Below are 19,738 nucleotides of genomic sequence, written 5' to 3' on the forward strand. Positions count from 1 at the left end.
CAAAATCCAACCATGTAGGGGTGCAGTTCATCAATACTTTATCCAATCAATAACGTTGTGAAGTGAAAAATGTTGAAAAACACAACAACAATAAAAAAAAAAAAAAAAAAAAAAATATATATAAAAATAGAAATAAAAATAAGAATAAGGGTCAAAGTATTTCAGAAGAAGGAGGCCTTGTATCCAAAAAGGGTGAAAGATAGAGAGTGAGCCGTAACCAAGATCTCATATATGCACCTCTAGTGATCCCAGCAGCTCACCTCTAATCTGGCAAGCTGGATTAAATCAGCCTGATCCTGATGGGTGTGGTCCGTTGTTGAATATCACATACGGGTCTCCATAAAGTGTATTACATGAAAAAGTAAAAGGAGTAGAAACCAAATGGTGTGATAACGTCACAGAGAGGGATAGCAATGTCTTCTGATTTAAACCAGTGGAGTGATGATGAAGTCACATGTTGACGATACGCGTCGGGATTGGAGGGCTTGACACACTCCAGCATCCGACCACTGGATATACGAGTTCGCCACTCGTCGGATTGATGCAGCAATTTCGATTTTAAATGTGAGTTTTTAAGTGCTTTTATAATAAACTTTTCACGTCTGACTGGGCTACGCTGTGATTGTCCATTCCACTTCCCCCCATGTATGACTGCCACATCTGAGTGTCCGGACTGAGCCACAGATAGAGGGGAAGTGTTGGAGGCACAGATTTATTGCGAGTCCGCACTCGTGGAGGAAGGTCTTTTATGTTATATTGTTCATGTGAGTGCATTACTACCTGGGCATTCCTGGGGGGTTTTTGTTTATTGTTGATGATATCACACGATCAGGCTTGTCCTTCTCTCTTACCCCACATACACCACCGAGATCCTCATACATAACAAGAGCCGACTTGTGAACCATTGGGGACACGGGACTCCTAACCCTGGAGAATCAGTAAGGGAGAGGAAGGAGGGACTGACGAGCTCGGCGTTCGTGGATTAGAGCCCCAGTTTTTTCACCCACATGTGAGTGCATCTCCACTGGTTTAAATCAGAAGACATTGCTATCCCTCTCTGTGACGTTATCACACCATTTGGTTTCTACTCCTTTTACTTTTTCATGTAATACACTTTATGGAGACCCGTATGTGATATTCAACAACGGACCACACCCATCAGGATCAGGCTGATTTAATCCAGCTTGCCAGATTAGAGGTGAGCTGCTGGGATCACTAGAGGTGCATATATGAGATCTTGGTTACGGCTCACTCTCTATCTTTCACCCTTTTTGGATACAAGGCCTCCTTCTTCTGAAATACTTTGACCCTTATTCTTATTTTTATATTTATTTTTATTTCTATTTTTATATATATTTTTTTTTTTTTTTTTTTTTTATTGTTGTTGTGTTTTTCAACATTTTTCACTTCACAACGTTATTGATTGGATAAAGTATTGATGAACTGCACCCCTACATGGTTGGATTTTGTTGTACCTGGACCTCTTCAGCACTGTGCCCTCGATTAATGACTATTCAACAATATTGTTTACTGGTATATTAGTGTCACTCCCCCTTTTTTGGACTTTCCCCACCCATTTTTTGTACTTGTATATGTATGTGGTTATATGCACACACACATTAATTTGTATAACACTTTACAGCACAAATATTTCACTTGTTACAATTATCACTTTTTGTCTATCGAGGTAGACCTCTTTTTTATTTGCAGCAGTATCCCCACTTTTCAATTGTCCCCTCACTCTAGACAGCGCAGGAGTTCACTTCACCAATATATTAAGTTTGTCTTTATTATCTGTTTTGGTGTGGTTTCCTTTGATATAGCACTACTATTAGATACTAAGTATTACTTTCAGTGATTTCCTGTGATATTTCAGTTTGTACACTCAACCTGTTGTGTCGAGGGGCTGAGCTTCTTGGGAAGGTCAAGGCAACAGAGAACCCATCCCATCCAGCAGCTTCTACGGAGCTAATTCTACGCATATGTAGATTAAATACTTCTGATCTTTTCCCCACTTTCTAATAACCATTACAGATCCATATTGAATCCAATGAGGGTGCATATTAGCCAGGCAAGTGGCATTTTCGGAATGTATGCCTCATATAATTCCTTGGAAAGGTCTTAAGATGACCCACTTGTTAAAGTAATATGATGAGATTACAGATGATGTAGAAAGTTTTCTATTGGAAAGGTAATGTAGCAAAGCAGCTCCAGGGTTGACATCCTAATCCTGGTTTCCCTACCTGGCAAATGACTGACGGAGGTTATAGCCACTGCACCCAGCAAATTATTACACCCCGTTAAGGTTTAAGCAGATATTAGACACGTGAAATTAGTTTAACAAATTTGACAAAATTTGTTAAAAGCCCCCGAAAAAAAACCTGGAAATCCAAAAAAAGTTAAAATAGTTAAGTTCTGCACAAAAAACAATCAGCTTCCAACCCCAGCTTGTTCAATTAAGCCTTGGCAACGAAACCTGGAAGCCAATTGGTTTCTATGCAGAAGTGAGCCTGATTTTGCACTCTCCAGCTTTAGTAAACAAACCTCAGAGTCTATGCAACTGTTTTTTGAAGAAGCCACTGTGCTCTATTTGAAATGTTTAAGTTCTTACAGGGGCCATTAAAGGGTGTGGGAGTGGGCTGGTCTACAATGGCTGTATAGGCAACATTGTATTCGTGTAGCACTACCTGGTTGTTTTGGGTGGCACATTTACATCGTGGCTCTTCCGAATTCCTAGGGGTGCATGATGCATTTAGTAGAAGTAAAGGAATGTCCGCAACAGGTGCTCTTTGCTGTGCTCTTTATTACCCAGCCGGGTAAAAACAATAAATCTTGTGGTGAGGAAAGTAAAGTTGAAGGAAGAAAGGAGAATAGCAAATTCAGGAATAATGATAGGGAAACAGTCCTTCTCCCAAGCGCAACACTTCTCTGCACCACTCCTGCTTGAGTGGGATTAGCATACCCGGACAGGCCTCTCTCACTGACCTGGCAGCCGGAGTATCACTCGAACATTTGTAGGATAACGTCCCTGCCGCAGACCCTCCCTAGCGAACTTGAGGAAAAGTCTCTGCCACAGACCCTCCTTGGTGAACGTCAGGGAGACACCTCTGCCACAGGCCCTCACTGATTTAAGTTACGGAGCAGATCCTCCTTAGGTGAATTACGCCTAAATCTCCTTTAAATTGTTGCCCAGGTACCGACTGACAGGTGATAAATCCTTCAGTGTCCGGCTACCTTGATCCCCGGTGGTTTGTCGAGGCCCTTTTGGACCGCCAGCCTTTCAATGGCGCGCCTCAGACGGACTCCCCACAGAACAACACTACCGCTTGGGATCCTCAAAAGTGGAAACCCAGTTGCTCACTGGGTCCCCGTCGCTGCTCAAATGTTCCAGGCCAACGTGGCCCCCGGACCACCACGAGGCACGCACACCCCGGCCAGGTACGCCATAACACTGGGGCGCCGTGATGTGGCCACCCTAAAGGTGGGTGTCACACTGGACGAAGGAGAACCAGAACCAATGGTGTCTGCCCCATAAATACCCTCCCTCAGCATGCACAGCGAGGCCAAACACCCCTGATTGGCTGCTGGGGAAGAGCACCCAAACCTTGACTCCACTGCTGCCACCCACTGCACAGGGGTGGGAAGAACACCCCAGTACAACAGAATAAGCCCACAGCACAGCCAAGCCGAGACAAAGACCCTGTTTTGCACATAACAATTTGGATCAGAGTTTAACTACACTCTGATCCCCCTTTAAAAATTAAATAGCACCGGTACCTAAAGTAACCAGGCGCTACATTTGTTTTTTTAAATTCCCACATTGCAAGTTTTAAAAATGTGAAACTTTTCAAATAGGCAAAAAATCCTGTGCACACATAATGGAAAAAGGCAAGCAATGCATATTACTTACAAATTGGCTTGTCATATCAGTTTTGTAGCGGATGTTTAAAAATAATAGAATGGATTTACCACTCAAATGTCAGCCATAGAGCACCTATGGGCTAGGGCTGCACAGTGGATTAAATCGCCTCACAGCTCAAAATATTTAACCACTTGGCATGTTGGCTGTAATCTCATTTATCAATGTGCTGCTAATCAAATAACGATCTGCAAGCAGTTAAATCTTTCATGAGTGTGGTGAATGCGGGTTTCTTCAGTGCAAGTAAAAAATTGCATACATGGTAAACTGCTTGTCTTTTGGCTTATTGTTGTATTTGGATCTTGAACCCATCAGGCCCTAAAAACCAGATAGGCCAACAGTTTTTAAAGTGCAAGTGCTTGCATTTCCCCTGCAAGCAGCTGCAATGACCTTCAAATGAATTCCTTTATTACCGACACAGGTATACACAGGGCTTAACTTCTACCAAGGGCACATTAAGCATCCTAGGTCTGATACCTGTATTTTCTTACATTTTTTAAATGAGAACATTGCAAATCATTGCACACAGTTTTCTTTTAGCAAGCATTGTACCTTTGTTAGAGCTGGAAGCTATGAAGGCCTATTGAGACAAGACAAGAGCCATACCCGATGTAGGGTGTTGGGATTGATTGATATCCTTTGCATCACTTTTCCAGGTTCCTGAATGTGTACTACATGTATCCATCCATTATATGGAAATAAGACAAAGACCTACTTTTCAATGCATGCACTGGTGCCTCATTTGCATAATAAAGTCAGATCAAAGACAGATTTTGATTGCGATTCCATATTCTTAATAGATCAATCTCATTTTGACCCTTATTACAACAGTAGTTTGTTTCACCAGTACGTTTTGTTGTCAAGTGCCTAGATCAGCACTAGGGATTAAAAGCAGAATTATGGCATTTCTGCACAATGAAAAAAAAAAAAACTAAAACCCAGGGAAAACACTGCGCTAGACAAGTGTCAAAAAAATTGAAAGTCCCACAGTGAAAGTGAGATGTGGAGCTGCCACTACCAAAAAATTTGATACAAAAAAAAAAAAAAAAAAAAAGGTGCAGTGCTAAGCAAGTGAACAATAAAATAATAAAGTGAACGTGGGTATTGACAATGTGGATGGTATAGGATAAATAAACACCTAGAACCAAAGCACAAATCTTAAATGCGCCTAAATGATCAGAGACAAACAGTGATGAAAAACATATATGATGAAAAAGTGAAAAAGTCTCACATTAATGATTAAAACAAATCAACCAAAAAAAAAAAATATTCTTAAATTGTGATACATAATCGTGCACAAAGTTGGACATGTGAAAAGAAGAGAAGGAGGGGAATCTTCATCTACCAGTAAGACACCCAAGCAGTGGTGTTGTAGTCTCCTTACCCTAAAAGGGTGACCGCTGTCACGGCGGTCTCTCTGAACACAGGGGTTTAAGGTCTCCCAACAGAATCACTCCAGATGATTGGCAAGCAAAAGATGGTATCAATGTCTCAAGATCAGAAAGAAACTCCATAGCGCAATACTGCTGTCAAAATATTTAATTTGCAGAAAAGTATTGCACTTACAATGTAGTTGTTGCGATATCGCAGTGTATAAAACATAGAGGGACGGGGCGTCTACTCGAGGCTTCTCTTGTTTGTTAAGCTCTGTGTCAGTGTATCCCCGTATGGAGAGGCGTGATGACGTTGAATTCTGCACAATGATTCAATTCCTTCTACTGAAAATCAAAGTTCTATGTCATTCAGAATGCTGCTTCTTTGGCATTTATTAAAATTTTCCTGTAGGTGGCTGCCCAAAAAAAAAAAAAAAAAAAACCCCAGTACCTCTTCTGTCTTTCTTCAGTGCAAAAGTGTAGAAGCAAAAAAGTATAATATTACACATACATACACTGTATCTCACAAAAGTGAGGAGTACACCCCTCACAATTTTGTAAATACTTTATTATATCTTTTCATGTGACGACATTGAAGAAATTACACTTTGCTACAGTGTAAAGTAGTGAGTGTACAGCTTGTATAACAGTGTAAATTTGCTGTCCCTTCAAAATAACTCAACACAGCCATTCATGTCTAAACCGCTGGCAATAAAAGAGTACACCCCCAAGTGAAAATGTCCAAATTGAGCCCAATTAGCCATTTTCCCTCCCCGATGTTATGTGACTCGTTAGTGTTACAAGGTCTTAGGTGTGAATGAAGAGCAGGTGTGTTAACCACTTAAAGGGTCACTAAAAGGAAAAAAATGTTTTGCTGAAATGACTGTTTACAGGGTATAGAGACATAAAAGTTAACCGATTCCTTTTAAAAATGATTAAAAATAGATTAAATGCTATCATATAATGTGTCTCTAGTTTCACTTTCGGTTTTAAACTGTTTTCATGTTTATGTGAAGTAAAGAGACCCACAGAACAAAAACAAACAAATCCAGGGCAGTGTTTTGTTTTTAAAATTAATCTGATTGGTTCTGAGGAGTTTTAGACACACAGCTTAGACCACAGTGAGAAGCTCCCATGAGTTTTTTCATAAGGAGCCAGACAAGCAGGAAGTGTGGAGATCACTGCAGAATTACAGCTACTTCAAAGCAAAAACGAACAATGAGGACATGAAACCAGTACCGCAGTAAGGTAAAGGAAGCTATTTAGCTAAAAAAAAAAATTCCTTTGGTGATCCTTTAAGCCCCGGACCAATATGCAGCTAAATGCCCAGAGGTGTTTTTACAATTTGGCACTGCGCTGCTTTAACTGGTAATTGCGCGATCATGCAATGTTGAACCAAAACGAAATTTGTGTCCTTTTCTTCCCACAAATAGAGCTTTCTTTTGGTGGTATTTGATCACCTCTGCGGTTTTTATTTTTTGTACTATAAACAAAAATAGAGCGACAATTTTGAAAAAAATGCAATATTTTTTACTATAATAAATATCCCCCAAAAATATCCCCCAAAAATATATATTAAAAAAAAAAAAATGTTTTCCTCAGTTTAGGCCGATACGTATTCTTCTACATATTTTTGGTAAAAAAACACAAAAACGCAATAAGGGTTTATCGGTTGGTTTGCGCAAAATTTACAGCGTTTACAAAATAGGGGATAGTTTTATTGCATTTTTATTACATTTTTTTTTTTTACTTCTAATGGCGGCGATCAGCGATTGTTTTCGTGACTGCGACATTATGGCGGACACTTCGGACAATTTTGACACATTTTTGGGACCATTGTCATTTTCACAGCAAAAAATGCATTTAAATTGCATTGTTTATTGTGAAAATGACAGTTGCAGTTTGGGAGTTAACCACAGGGGGCGCTGAAGGAGTTATGTTTCACCTAGTGTGTGTTTACAACTGTAGGGGGGTGTGACTGTAGGTCTGACATCATCGATTGTGTCTCCCTATAAAAGGGATGACACGATCGATGACGGAGCCACAGTGAAGAACGGGGAAGCCGTGTTTGCATACGGCTCTCCCCGTTCTTCAGCTCCGGGGAGCGATCGCGAGGGGGTGGCTAGAAACCAATAGCCGCCCCCTCATCCCGGATCGCTCCCACATGATTAACGACCGCCGTATGTACCGGGGGGTCCCGATCGGACCCCCGACCTACGTCTAGGCAGGGACGTACGGGCACGTCGTTCTGCCTGTCCGTGCCATTCTGCCGACGTATATGTACATGCGGCGGTCGTTAAGTGGTTAAATTTGGCGTTATCGCTCTCACTCTCTCATACTGGTCACTGGAAGTTCCACATGGCAAAGAACTCTGAGGATCTGAAATAAAAAAACAATTGTTGCTCTACATAAAGATGGCCTAGGCCAGTGATGGCAAACCATGGCACCCCAGATGTTTTGGAACTACATTTCCCATGATACTCCACTCCACAGCAGAGTGCTTGTTCATCATGGGAAATGTAGTTCCAAAACATCTGGGGTGCCAAGGTTTGCCATCATTGGCCTAGGCCATCAGAAGATTGCTAGGATCCTGAAACTGACCTGCAGCATGGTAACCAAGGGGCACTTTACAGGGCACAGCAGCGACATCAATGGGCACAGTGGTGACAATACGCACAGTGGGGACAATGGGAACAGCGGTGACAATTAAAGGGCACAGCGGCTGTGTTTGATGGCATGGCACAGTGATCGCTTTTGATGGCATGGAACAGTGGTGACAATTGATAGCACAGTGGCTGCATTTGATGGTATGGCACAGTGGTGACAATTGATGGCACAGTGGCTGCATTTGATGGGCACAGTGAGGCTGCAATTTTTATTTTTTTCGTTTGAGCACCAGCCGCCACTGGTCCAGACAGGTGCTCTTTGCTGTGCTCTTTATTACCCAGCCGGGTAAAAACAGTAAACTTGTGGTGAGGAAAAGAAAGCTGAAAAAAATAGGAGAATAGCAGATTCAGGCGTAATGATAGGAAACAGTCCTGCTCCCAAACGGAACACTTCTTTGCACCACTCCCGTGACGTTTGAAGTTGAAGTGACGTTTTGTCCCCGCCATCTTGCTACACCCCACACTCCTGCACAGTAATGATAGAGTGAGAAGGGGGCAAGCGGACATCTTGTTACACCCCCGTTTGCTTTCAATCTTCAATAATACTATCTACTCCCTTAAACAATTATTTTATTACAGGTAAGAGTGCTAGGACTACATTTTTTGTGTCCGCTCTTCCTGCCTTAATTATTTACCAATAATTAAGAAATGTTTTACTATTTTTTATTTTTGACTCTTTATCACAGGCATTCACAATTAACTGCTCCTGATGAGTGGATACTACTCCACGAAACACGTCAAGCTTTTTATTTGATGTCATATCACAGTTATGATTTTACCATGGGTTTGGAATGTAGGAGTCAATTATTTATTATAATTACGTATTATGTTTGTACATATTTTGGGCATCCTGCTGTGATCATGTGCTATTATGAATTACATGTAACTAATTTTACTATTATGTGATTTACCAATCATGTACCAGTTTATTGTGTATCATTAAATATAAATATATATATATATATATATATATATATATATATATATATAATCTCATCTCATCCACTATGCGCAATTGTGTCATTAATAAATATTTTTTATACCTTATATTGATTGACTCTTTCTACCCTAAGTCTGCGTTTCATATAAAGTCCCATTGCCCCCATTTTTACCCCTTTTTTTTCCATATAATCAGGGATAGAGACCTGTGTACTGGACATTCATGGTCTCTATCCCTTTTCTTTACCCGATTAGATTCAAATTGGTATAAAATTTCAAAATGTACAAGCTACAATACCACATTTCAGGTGCATAAACAAAAGAAAGAATCTTCTTCAATAAGCCTAAGAAAAAAAAAAGGGGGGGGGGGTCAAGGTACAGAAAGGGACCTTTTTTTCTGAAGAATTGATGTGGTCTCTTTAAGCAGATTCTCCAAGAGCCATTATCCAGAAACCAAAGCGCTAGCCACAAATATACAAACACGGATTTTGTTGGAGGGGTCTCCCTTATATCTCCTCCATCATTTAAATGGGAAAAAAAAAGGGGGGGGATTGAAGCTGATGTGTTGTGAAGATCACCACAGTACAAATTGATATGCCTATTTTAAATGTAGGTTTCCTGTGCTCATACAAAATAATTTGCACGAAAGTATAGTTTTATACATCTAAAATAAGTTGCATAAAATAAATATTGCATATATATCCTAAGAATCCAAGTTGATTTGTCAGTTTACTTCTATCAGGAACGTGACTCATTCTTTCAGTATGTAACCTCTTTGCCGCATTACAAAAGGTCACAAAATAGTTCAGTATGCTGTCTTGCCTAATTAACAAGGGACCACTTCAGACGTGATCCATTGTACTCGTCGGCACACCGAGGATAATCCCGTGGATTTCGGGACAATGCCTAATTTGGACCACAGTATGAGATGTGATCTTTGGATGAACCAAGACTTTTCAGGGCTGATTATTAAACAGATTAACATTTAAAACATATGGTGATGTTACATTAAATAGCTAGATTATGATTTTTTTTTAGGATTACTACATCATGCTAACAGCTATGGCTAAATTTGAATTTTTTTTATTATTATTTTTTTTTTTTACAAAAATAGAAGAACGTTGTTAAAAATCAGCTTAAGTTCACTCCTTAATTACAAGATTTTTACATAGTTTTATTAGAAACAATAGAAGGTCTTTGTCTTCTTGGCTGAAAAGCAATTTTAGAAGGCACTTGTTTTTGTCGCTAAACTATTGGTTGTCACTTTCTCTGACTGTCCATCAACATAAGAAGAACACAATTTCATTGCCCTCAGGACAGTAGATCGCCTCATAAGCTTGCAAGGTCCTCTGACCCAAGAGGGGAGGGGGGAGCCTAAGAGAAGTATGAGCAGACGCCAATGCTGCTTATTGCAGAGCAGAACAATAGCAACTGGGATAGGTTTTGCAACCTGCCCAAAGGGGTTCCCACTCAACTCTTGGCTGGCAGGGGTTTGCTTGCTGCCACAGACAAAAACAAAACAAAAAAACCCCATGTGATTTCTCAGACACATCTTTTGCCTATGGGCTGCTCAACCTGTACTTAAAATGAATAATGAAAACTAGCCAGCTAGTCATAAAGAATCTGCTACGCATGCTCCATTTTCTGTAGGAAAACAGCAATGTAAATGCACTGTAAAACACAATATTGAATTGTGAAGAGATACACTTTTAACATACACATAGACCGCATAAATAATCCCATACTTGCAAGTAACCAGCTTGAGCAATAGAAAAAGTTAATGACAGAGACTGCCCAACATTATGGAGAAACTCTGAAGTCTACAAGTGCCTGTATCATTTTTCAAAATATTACAGAATGAGGAGTGTGGTGGGTCCTATTAAGAATAAAGGGTAGGTCTATTTATTACCCTTCCCATAATGCCGCGTACACACGATCGGAAATTCCGACAGGAAATGTCCGATTGGGAGCTTTTGGTTGGAAATTCTGACCGTGTGTAGTCTCCATCAGAATTTTTCTGTCGGAATTCCACCAAAAAAATAAATTGAGAGCTGGTTCTCAATTTTTCAGATAAAAGGGAAAAGTTCTTGTCGGAAATTCTGATGCGCAAAAAAAAAAAAAAATGTATGCTCGGAATCATTGAACTTAATTTTTTCTCGGCTCGTTTCGTTGTAGTGTTGTACGTCATCGCGTTCTTGACAGAGGCGGAATGCCGTTGGAAAAAAATCCACGTATTTCTTGCCGGATTTTCCGATCGTGTGTAGCCTCGCATTAGTCTCTGTTAAAGGCCTGTGACCAAAGGACAGTGTCAGGCAAGGGCTGCCCATCAAGTGAGTCTTTTCTGGGTGAACATTGCTCTAGGTGTCTGTTTGACGACCACATGGACTAGAATAGGCAAAACAAAAGGGGGGAGGGGGGGGTGAAGGGACCTTAACTATGCTGAAAATGATCCCATTACCAATGTCAAAATAACCCTAAAAGATTGCCCAAAACTAACAGCTCAACATCTTATTTCAATGTTAATACTTAGCCTGTTAGGTTAGGATTACATCCGTGCACGTTGGTAATAAACACGTGTTGATGAGCTTTTTTCCCCACTCTTTAACATATGCATTAAGACAAACCATTTATTTGAATGGGCTTCCCCAACGTATCAATTCAAAGATGTGCAGCACACAAGCTGGCATGCATTGGAGCGCTACAAAACAACACATTTGCTTTGGTTTGCCATCAAGAATGAATGGCACACAGCACACCAACAAGATAGTCATATTTGTGTTTTCTTACACATTCCCGCAGTGCGCAGATGTGAACAGAGCCGTATTGTCTTGACATTTAGTCAATGGAAGGGTGAAAGGCTAGAGGAGCATATGCACTAGGCTTAAAAAAACAACCCCCCCCCCTCCAGACAAAAACATCCCACACACTCCTACAAAAGAAGAGGTATAATAATTACTTCAATGGTGGGGGGGGGGGGGGTGCCCAACATCATCAGTGTCTTCAATAACTATGGTGCCCAAACAATCTTCTGAATCAAATTGTGTTGGGTGTCTTAGTCATGTGGAGACATAGGGGTGTCTGATGAAACCACAGCACACAGCAGAGGACTTGTATTTGAACTCCTATGCCATATTAACCTCTTATATTTTTTTAACAGAGTCATTTGGAGTGTCAGAACCTATGGCCAAGTGCCCATAAACTGTGGCAGTAGGAGGAGGAGTTTAAGTTACTTAACACACCAGCTTTATACCTCTAGTGAGCATCTGCTTCAGGGAGTCCCATCAACTCAGTATAATATTTACTAAGAATCAGCTTCCCTGGCATACAGATGTGAAGAAAAAACAAACAAAAAAAACAGCTGCATGTATGTGGTTTACTGTGGAAATGCATTTGCAGGTAAATATGTGAAAGAACTGCTTAAAAAGAAATGATCCATGGAGGTAAAGTAAATTTCTATGTATAGTAGTAAAAATAGATGATAATAATATTATATTTTATAATAATAATAATAATAATAATAATAATCTCATAAATATATATATTTTTTCTATTTATACATTTATGATAGTACCTTGCTGTGTTTACTCAAGAGGGTCTGCACACAATAGACTCGCTGCCATCTTTAATTTCATAAAACACCCAAAATGATCCAGGTGGCTCCCTGGGCCAGAGACTAACCAAAAAAAATTGGATAACCAGATCAAAATAAATCCACAACCAATGGCAATACATTTAGATGTGTATTCGTTACTGACGTACTTGACGTCAACACCTAGAAGTGATCATAAAAATGATAATTTGAATTATCTTGCCTAACACAATCATGAAAGGTGAGCTGTCTTTGTTTTACTAGCATAGCACATTAAAAAAATCTTTCAAATACAGTATGTGCAGTAAAAGCATTTTGTGTTCATTGTGGATACAATTCTCCAGACAGAGCAGGGATGTTTAATTGGCCCTAGAGCTTTCACATCCATAGGTAGTCAAAGACGCACATTGCCTGATAGCAAAGGATGATGCAGTTCAGTTGCATCCAGCATTTTTCCCCATTCAGCTTTTTAGCTGTACAATGACCTTTGAGCCCCAGGCTCCTCCCTCTGTCCCTGCAGTTAGAGCTACTGTATTCTAATTTGCATGAGGCCGATATAGGCCCAAATAGCTTAAAGAAAACATTGAGCAGTAAATAACTGACACTTAACACTGTATTGTAAACATCTGACAAGTTTATGAATGTATAGCCTTTGTGTTGCATTTTTTTTTTTTTTATTCACAAACAAATGCAATGCCTAGAAATAAGATTATTGTATTTGCCTTTTTTTATTTTAGTTCTTGAAATCAAGTAAATTTGTTGTTGTGATATTCAGAACATTGTAGAAAAATATCCTGGTTAAATTTAACGTCAGACAGTATTAAGTATCTGTAAATATGTTGTTTCCACATCATAATCACAGTCTTGTTAGTCCCCAATTTACGTTGTGTTAAAGCTTCGAAGTACACACAATTAAAGGCAATTGTTGAGCAAAAATTTCAAGTTAAGCCCAAACAACATCCTGCTGATTGGTTCTCAGTTTGCTTAGAATTTGCGTAGCCAGCAATTGTTAAGTAAATCAGGGCCAAGACAAAGGCGCTTTAATTGAAAAATCAGAAAGCCTAATATTAAGTGCCGTAAATATTAATTGCTGAATTGTTTAGGGTAAAATGCTGATGGAGGAGGACATCATTTCAGGATGAACCCCTCTCTATTCTGCAGGCAGGATTTTTATTTTTTAAATCAAGCAAAAATACTGTTTGCCCAAAAAAAAAAAAAAAATGGGGCGAAGGGTGTAGAACCAGAATTATATAATAATAAAAAAGGAAAAAAAAATATAAAAAAAAAATTGCATTTTCTAGAATTAAAAATGCTAAGCAGCAAAAAATGTAAATTGCCCAGCTTTAGCCGTTTATGAAAAAAATAAATAAAAAATAAATAAAAAAAAAAAAAAACACACACACACACCACACACACTATATTACCTGCTTAAGACAACTATTCATTCTAGCTAAAAAAAAATAAACACATATAATAATATGCACACTATTTTCTGCATAAAAAGAAAGAAAGGCCATTCTAGCAATAAAATGTACAATGTGCACTCACAATCAAATATCCATGCAAGCAATTTTATATAACACATCATATACATAAAAAAAATGAATACAACAGAGACCACCAACCTGCTCACACTGCTTTTCCCCAATCCATGCACTCTTCCTATGCACAGCATCTAATTACAATCCATAGAATCTGGATGATTACGGCTTTCTAAAACATAGAAATCTCATAGATTCGAAATGCCTTCTGCATAAAAATAGACCATTTTTTTCCCAAAGCAGTATTTTATAGCTGCTAGCATATGTTTTATTGTTCACTGTCAAGAGCTCTAGCCTGCACAAAGACTCATTACCTACTGCTTGTAGAACAGCTACACAATCTCACTGAGCTTGCCTGGATGATGATCACATGGGAGGCTTGTCTGAGAAAAAAAAAAAAAAGCAGGCATCCACTGATTTCACTGTCTAGGGATATTTTTATCAGCTGAATCTTAGCAAGAGGAAGAGCCAGCAAACCAACCAAGCTGTTTGAAGTCATTAATCCATGGCAAATCATTAAAAGGCCTTGAATGATGTGGTTGAAAAAAATATTAATATATTGTATATATTGTTGATAAATGTCTAATAAATTAGGAAAACAACCTTACAAAGCAGTCAGCCCATCAATCAGTGGGATTCCCAGAAATGTATTGGCTTTTTGCATTACAATAAAACACTGCAGATAATTATTTTAAGGCAACACGCGTTCAATGATACACGGAAAGGTTGTTTTTTTTTTTTAGATTTCCGTGAAACATAAATATCGATCTGTTCAGGCAAAAAAATGTTTTATTTGGTCACTGTCACTGGTGGTATCAGAAAATATATGACTTTTTTATGATAATTATATTAATGCTAATTACTTGGCAACTAAGTAGTAATCAGAAAATAATAAATATAAAGATGTCGTTAATTTCCTATTAAATTAACATGTACCCAAAGCCAAAACATTTTTTTTTTATTTTTTTTTTATTATTTAATGGATAGACTGGTGATAGGTTGGAAACCCAGTCATTTTTTTTTTTTTTTGCTGTTGGACGCTCCATCCTATATATTTGTTCTGGTGATTATTATTCACAGGACTAAAAGATAAAATCCAAAATTTGGAGTTGTCACTGAAACATGAATAAAGGTTAAACCTTCCAATGGGGACACCTGTACCTTTAATTCAAGGCACTACCCCCTTGTGCCATGTGATTATTTCAGTAAAAACACATTTCGAATGTGTGATTGGAGGCAGTGTTCCTTTTAACTATACCACAATTTCATAAACTCTACAGAGCATTTGGACTCTTCCCTCTACAAATTACCCTTCTGAAGTTAGCCACAATAGTCCAGATTTGGCAAGAGGAGGTAAACAAAAACAAAAAAATAAACAGAAAAATGACCAATATCTCTGAATGTTCTGGTCATTTTAGTGTGCGGTATTCCCTAAAGGTAACTTTTGCTTATATATATATATATATATATATATATATATATATATATATATAAATTATTATTATTAAATTAATTATTTATTTATTTATTATTATTATTATTATTATTATTATTATTATTATTATTATTATTATTATTATTATTATTATTATTATTATTATTATTATTATTATTATTCTATGCTAAGGTTAGTAAAAGTTTTGTCTTAATGAGGGAAAATTGCATAAAATATTAGAAATTATGTATACTAAGTTAAAATGTTTGTCTTTCCCATAGGGATGGGCTCAGGCATGTTCGGATCATAGTCCTAACCCATCTGAGCAGCCCCACCAGGAAGACGTCACTGCACACCGCCAATCATAGGCAGTGAGGCATTTTCTTGTCTGCAGTTGCACATACACACTCTGGCTATGATTGGCGGTGTGCAGTGACGGCTTCATGCAGGATTGCTCAGGTGGGTTGGGACTAGGGTTGCCACCTCATCCCTTTAAAACAGAACACATATGAATTACACAGGTTCTGAGGCTAATTTAATGCAGGTAAGGCACCAAATGAGTCTAATTACCAACTTAATTAGCCACAGAACCTGTGTAATTAATATGTGTTCTGTTTTAAAGGGATGAGGTGGCAACCCTAGTTGGGACTATGATCTGAACACAGCTGAGTCCACCCCTATGTAGCACCCTAGATATGGACATGGCCCAAAAGTCCCTAAGGCCTGAATCACACTAGTGCGTTGCGTTTTGGAGCTCCGTTGTCTTTGCGAATTTCTCTATAAGGTTTTCTGCAGATCAACTGCGTTTTAGCTGCAGATCAGGTGCAAATTTGGAGACCTGGCAGTGGGAGAGGGGAAGTGTATTGAACTGAATGAGACAAATACTGAAGAGAAATGAACACATCTGCGAATTCAGCTGCGTACCCATAGAAGATAATGGGACTGAATTCGCACCTGAGCCGCACCGCAAGACATAAAAACCGCACACGGTTTGGAGGCAATGCGCAGTGCGGATGCATCGCACATATGTGAACCAGCCTCATTGAAAACAATGTATTTTGAAATGTCCTGCGAATTAGATGCGGTTTAAGCCGCACTCAATTCGCATAGGTGTGAACCTGGCCTAAATGCAACATCTTTGTGTCTTCAAGGGGAGTCCAGAGGCCTCCTACATATTTATTTTGTGTATACAATGGTTCTCCTTCACCATGCACTACTTAGAGACATGTACATAGAGCAGGCTTACAAACTGGCCAGTGTATTACTGACCTGGATGGGGGAAAAAAAAATGCTGCCAACATGAGTTGAAGAGGATGGGATGTTTAACTAGCCAAGATGGAAACCTTACCCGAGAGCAGAGAGTGTCCTTTAAACCTCACCATGCACAGCTATTATAAAGGCCAGAAAGAGAGTCACCGCTCCAGGTGGGTCTACTATATGGTCACACGTGTAGAACAGGATACCAAGGGTGCTGGCAGTGCACTAGGCACGCATAAAAAGTAGATGAAAGATGGATAGCCGCACTGTGCGGCTATCCATCTTTCTTCTACTTATTATAAAGGCCAGATACACACTGGCTATCATCATAGGCCTATATTGGTTATGTAGCAATCTGGCCCTGGCTATAACATGGGTTCCCCACTGCAAATTAAATCATTATTGTGGGACCTAAAACGTTTATTAGGGGCTAGAAATATGTGCATGTACTCCATAATCACTGTTGTCCTACCTACGTTCTAAAAATCTGAGACGTTGCTAACATTTTTAAAGGCTTGAAGCACCCCCAGGTTTAATAATAGTGAGGATTGAAGCATACCATGTGTAGGAGGTCCTATGCGCTATATCACCTAATTTTCCTCTCTTGTCCTTTCTTATTGTAGTCTTTTCTCTTTTTGGTGCTGCTGAACTTATGTAGAATTAAACCATTAGTGTGCTGGTTCAATGCTGCCAGCAATACCAGGATATAGAACCAAAGCAATCACAAGCATACCCAGGATGCATACCTCTAATTAGGTTATATAGAAGTAAGCTAATAGATGTTCCAAAAGGGTATTGTACAGAAAATATATAATTTAAGGGACTTATTTATAAAGCAGTGATTCTAACATTCAGCAACTATTGACTGCAGGCAAATCTTCTTGGTTCGTGTGTTTCAAATGACAGTGATTGATTCACCACCAGTGAAGCCATATACATATGCTCCAAAGCAGAGGACAATGAAGTGTTGGTGTGAAGATACATACTGTAGCAGATAAAAAAAAAAAAATCAGAACCATAGTTTAGCAATGATCGAAGTCCACTAACTTAACATCTTATACCAGATCCCAGGCCTTGTGAAATTGTCGATGACCTCCTTCATTGTCGATAATAGTACTGCTGCCCTTAGAGGAAGATATAAGTTCCACATTGAATTATAATTGGTACCAAACTGTATTGAATAAGTATGGAGGCTGCTGATCTCTCCTCCTGAAAATGCTAGCTGCCTGGCTATCATGTTGAATCAATGGCTTTCATGCTTTCTAAGTCACTGACCCAGAGCAAGTACAGTATTCTGACTTTTTAAATCTGCCTGTTGCAGTTAATGACTTTAGGCCCATACACACAATCGGATTTTCCCACAACAAATGTGTGATGGACGTGTTTTGTCGGATAATCCAACTGTCTGTACGCTCCATCGGACAATTGTTGTCAGAATTGTCCGACAACAAATGTGTTCCGTCGGATTATCCGATCGTGTGTACACAAATTCATTGGACTAAAATCCAAAGTACAAACATGCATGCTCCGAACCAATGCTAACCATAAGACAACATTAGCAGAAGTTGCCCAAAGGGTGCCGCTAAAGAGCGGAAAAACCACGTAGTTTCGTGAATGTTGGCTGAAAATTTCTGCTGTCTGTATGCAGAACAAGTTCACGGACAACGCCCTTCAGACAAAAGGGCGTTGTAAATGTAAAACCGATGTCAAGACTACTGAGATTTTGTCTTTTCTGAAGCCTCATACACACGATCGGACTTCCTTCAGACAAAAATGCACAGATTTGTCCGATGGAAGTCCGATCGTGTGTATGAGGCTTCAGAAAAGACAAAATCTCAGTACTCTTGACATCGGTTTTACATTAGTTTGACATTGGGTTAATAGTTTATTAAGAGGTGAATTTGGCCTTCAGGAGAACCCCTTCTGACCTACATTTACCTGATTCAACAGGCTTTGCTTTCCCATAGAGCTGTATCTGATACGAACAAACTCTTGTTAACATAGGCCGTTTCGTGGGTTCGGTCCTGCTCCAGAGAGGTCCTGTTTATCAGGTATACTGGAGTAAGCGAACAGGGCGTATGTGTTAGGTCTTCTTGTCCCTTGGTGCTACGTGTGCAGGAGCATAGTAAACCCCATCATTCAAAAATGAATATCGGGACATTAAAATGGCACAGTAGCTAGTATGACTGTGTTCAAATCCAAAGAAGATTTCCTCTGGAGTTTGTGTGTTTCCTATAAGTTTGAAGGTTTAGTCTCACATTGCATAAGCCTATGGGTAGGTTACTAGCCTTCTTCCTAAAATTGTCCTTAGAAGACTGTGTGGACTAAAAGGGAAATTAACACAAGTAAAAAATGGCAGTTTAAAAAAAAATGCACAAATTCCATAAGAGCAAGTTATCCATATGGCAGTACCAATAACTGACTGCCCTATAGCAGCTTTACTGTCTACAGGACAGCAGTTGTGTGCCAGATATATATATATATATATATATATATATATATATATATTACACGTGATTTGGCATTTCTGCCAGCAAAGGGGCACACACATGCCGGCGTGCTGCTTCTGCTGTAAAAATTCACAGCAGAAGCCGATTTGCGGGTGCTGGGCATGCTATGTCCTCCAGCACCTGCCGATTGTTGGAAAAGAAGAACACAGAACAGCGCAGCGATCTGCCTATGTAAACAAGGCAGATTGCTGTTCTGACAAGGGGGACATGGATGGATTCTGTGTTCCTGCAAAGCAAGGACTAGAAAACATTTCTTCCCCTAATAAAAACAGCACACAGTGTACACCAAAACACTGGCTAGGCACACATTTAACTCTTTGATCCTCACCCTAGGTGTTTAGCCCCTTCAGTGTCATTAGTACAGTGACAGTGCATATTTTTAGCACTGATCACTGCATTAGTGCCACTGGTTCCCAAAAAGTGTAATTTTAGAGTCCGATTGTCCTCCGCAATATAAGTCACTGATCGCCATTACTAGTAAAATAAATTAATACAAATTCCAGTATGTA

General features: G+C 39.3%; 1 protein-coding gene across 3 annotated transcripts in view; it reads right to left on the reverse strand.

Moving 5' to 3' along the window:
• Positions 1-19,738, reverse strand: part of CSRNP3 (cysteine and serine rich nuclear protein 3) — a 162,874-nt gene that overhangs the window by 40,327 nt on the left and 102,809 nt on the right. Inside the window, exon 1 of one of the 3 annotated variants that reach the window (XM_040357831.1) lies at positions 14,342-14,440. The exons of 1 other annotated variant lie outside the window; for it this stretch is intronic. The gene's annotated coding sequence lies outside the window, so the exon portion shown is untranslated. One more of the 3 variants, XM_040357830.1, reaches the window with a different exon arrangement.

This window comes from Rana temporaria, chromosome 6 (genome assembly GCF_905171775.1).
Source record: "Rana temporaria chromosome 6, aRanTem1.1, whole genome shotgun sequence".
Lineage (NCBI taxonomy): Eukaryota > Metazoa > Chordata > Amphibia > Anura > Ranidae > Rana > Rana temporaria.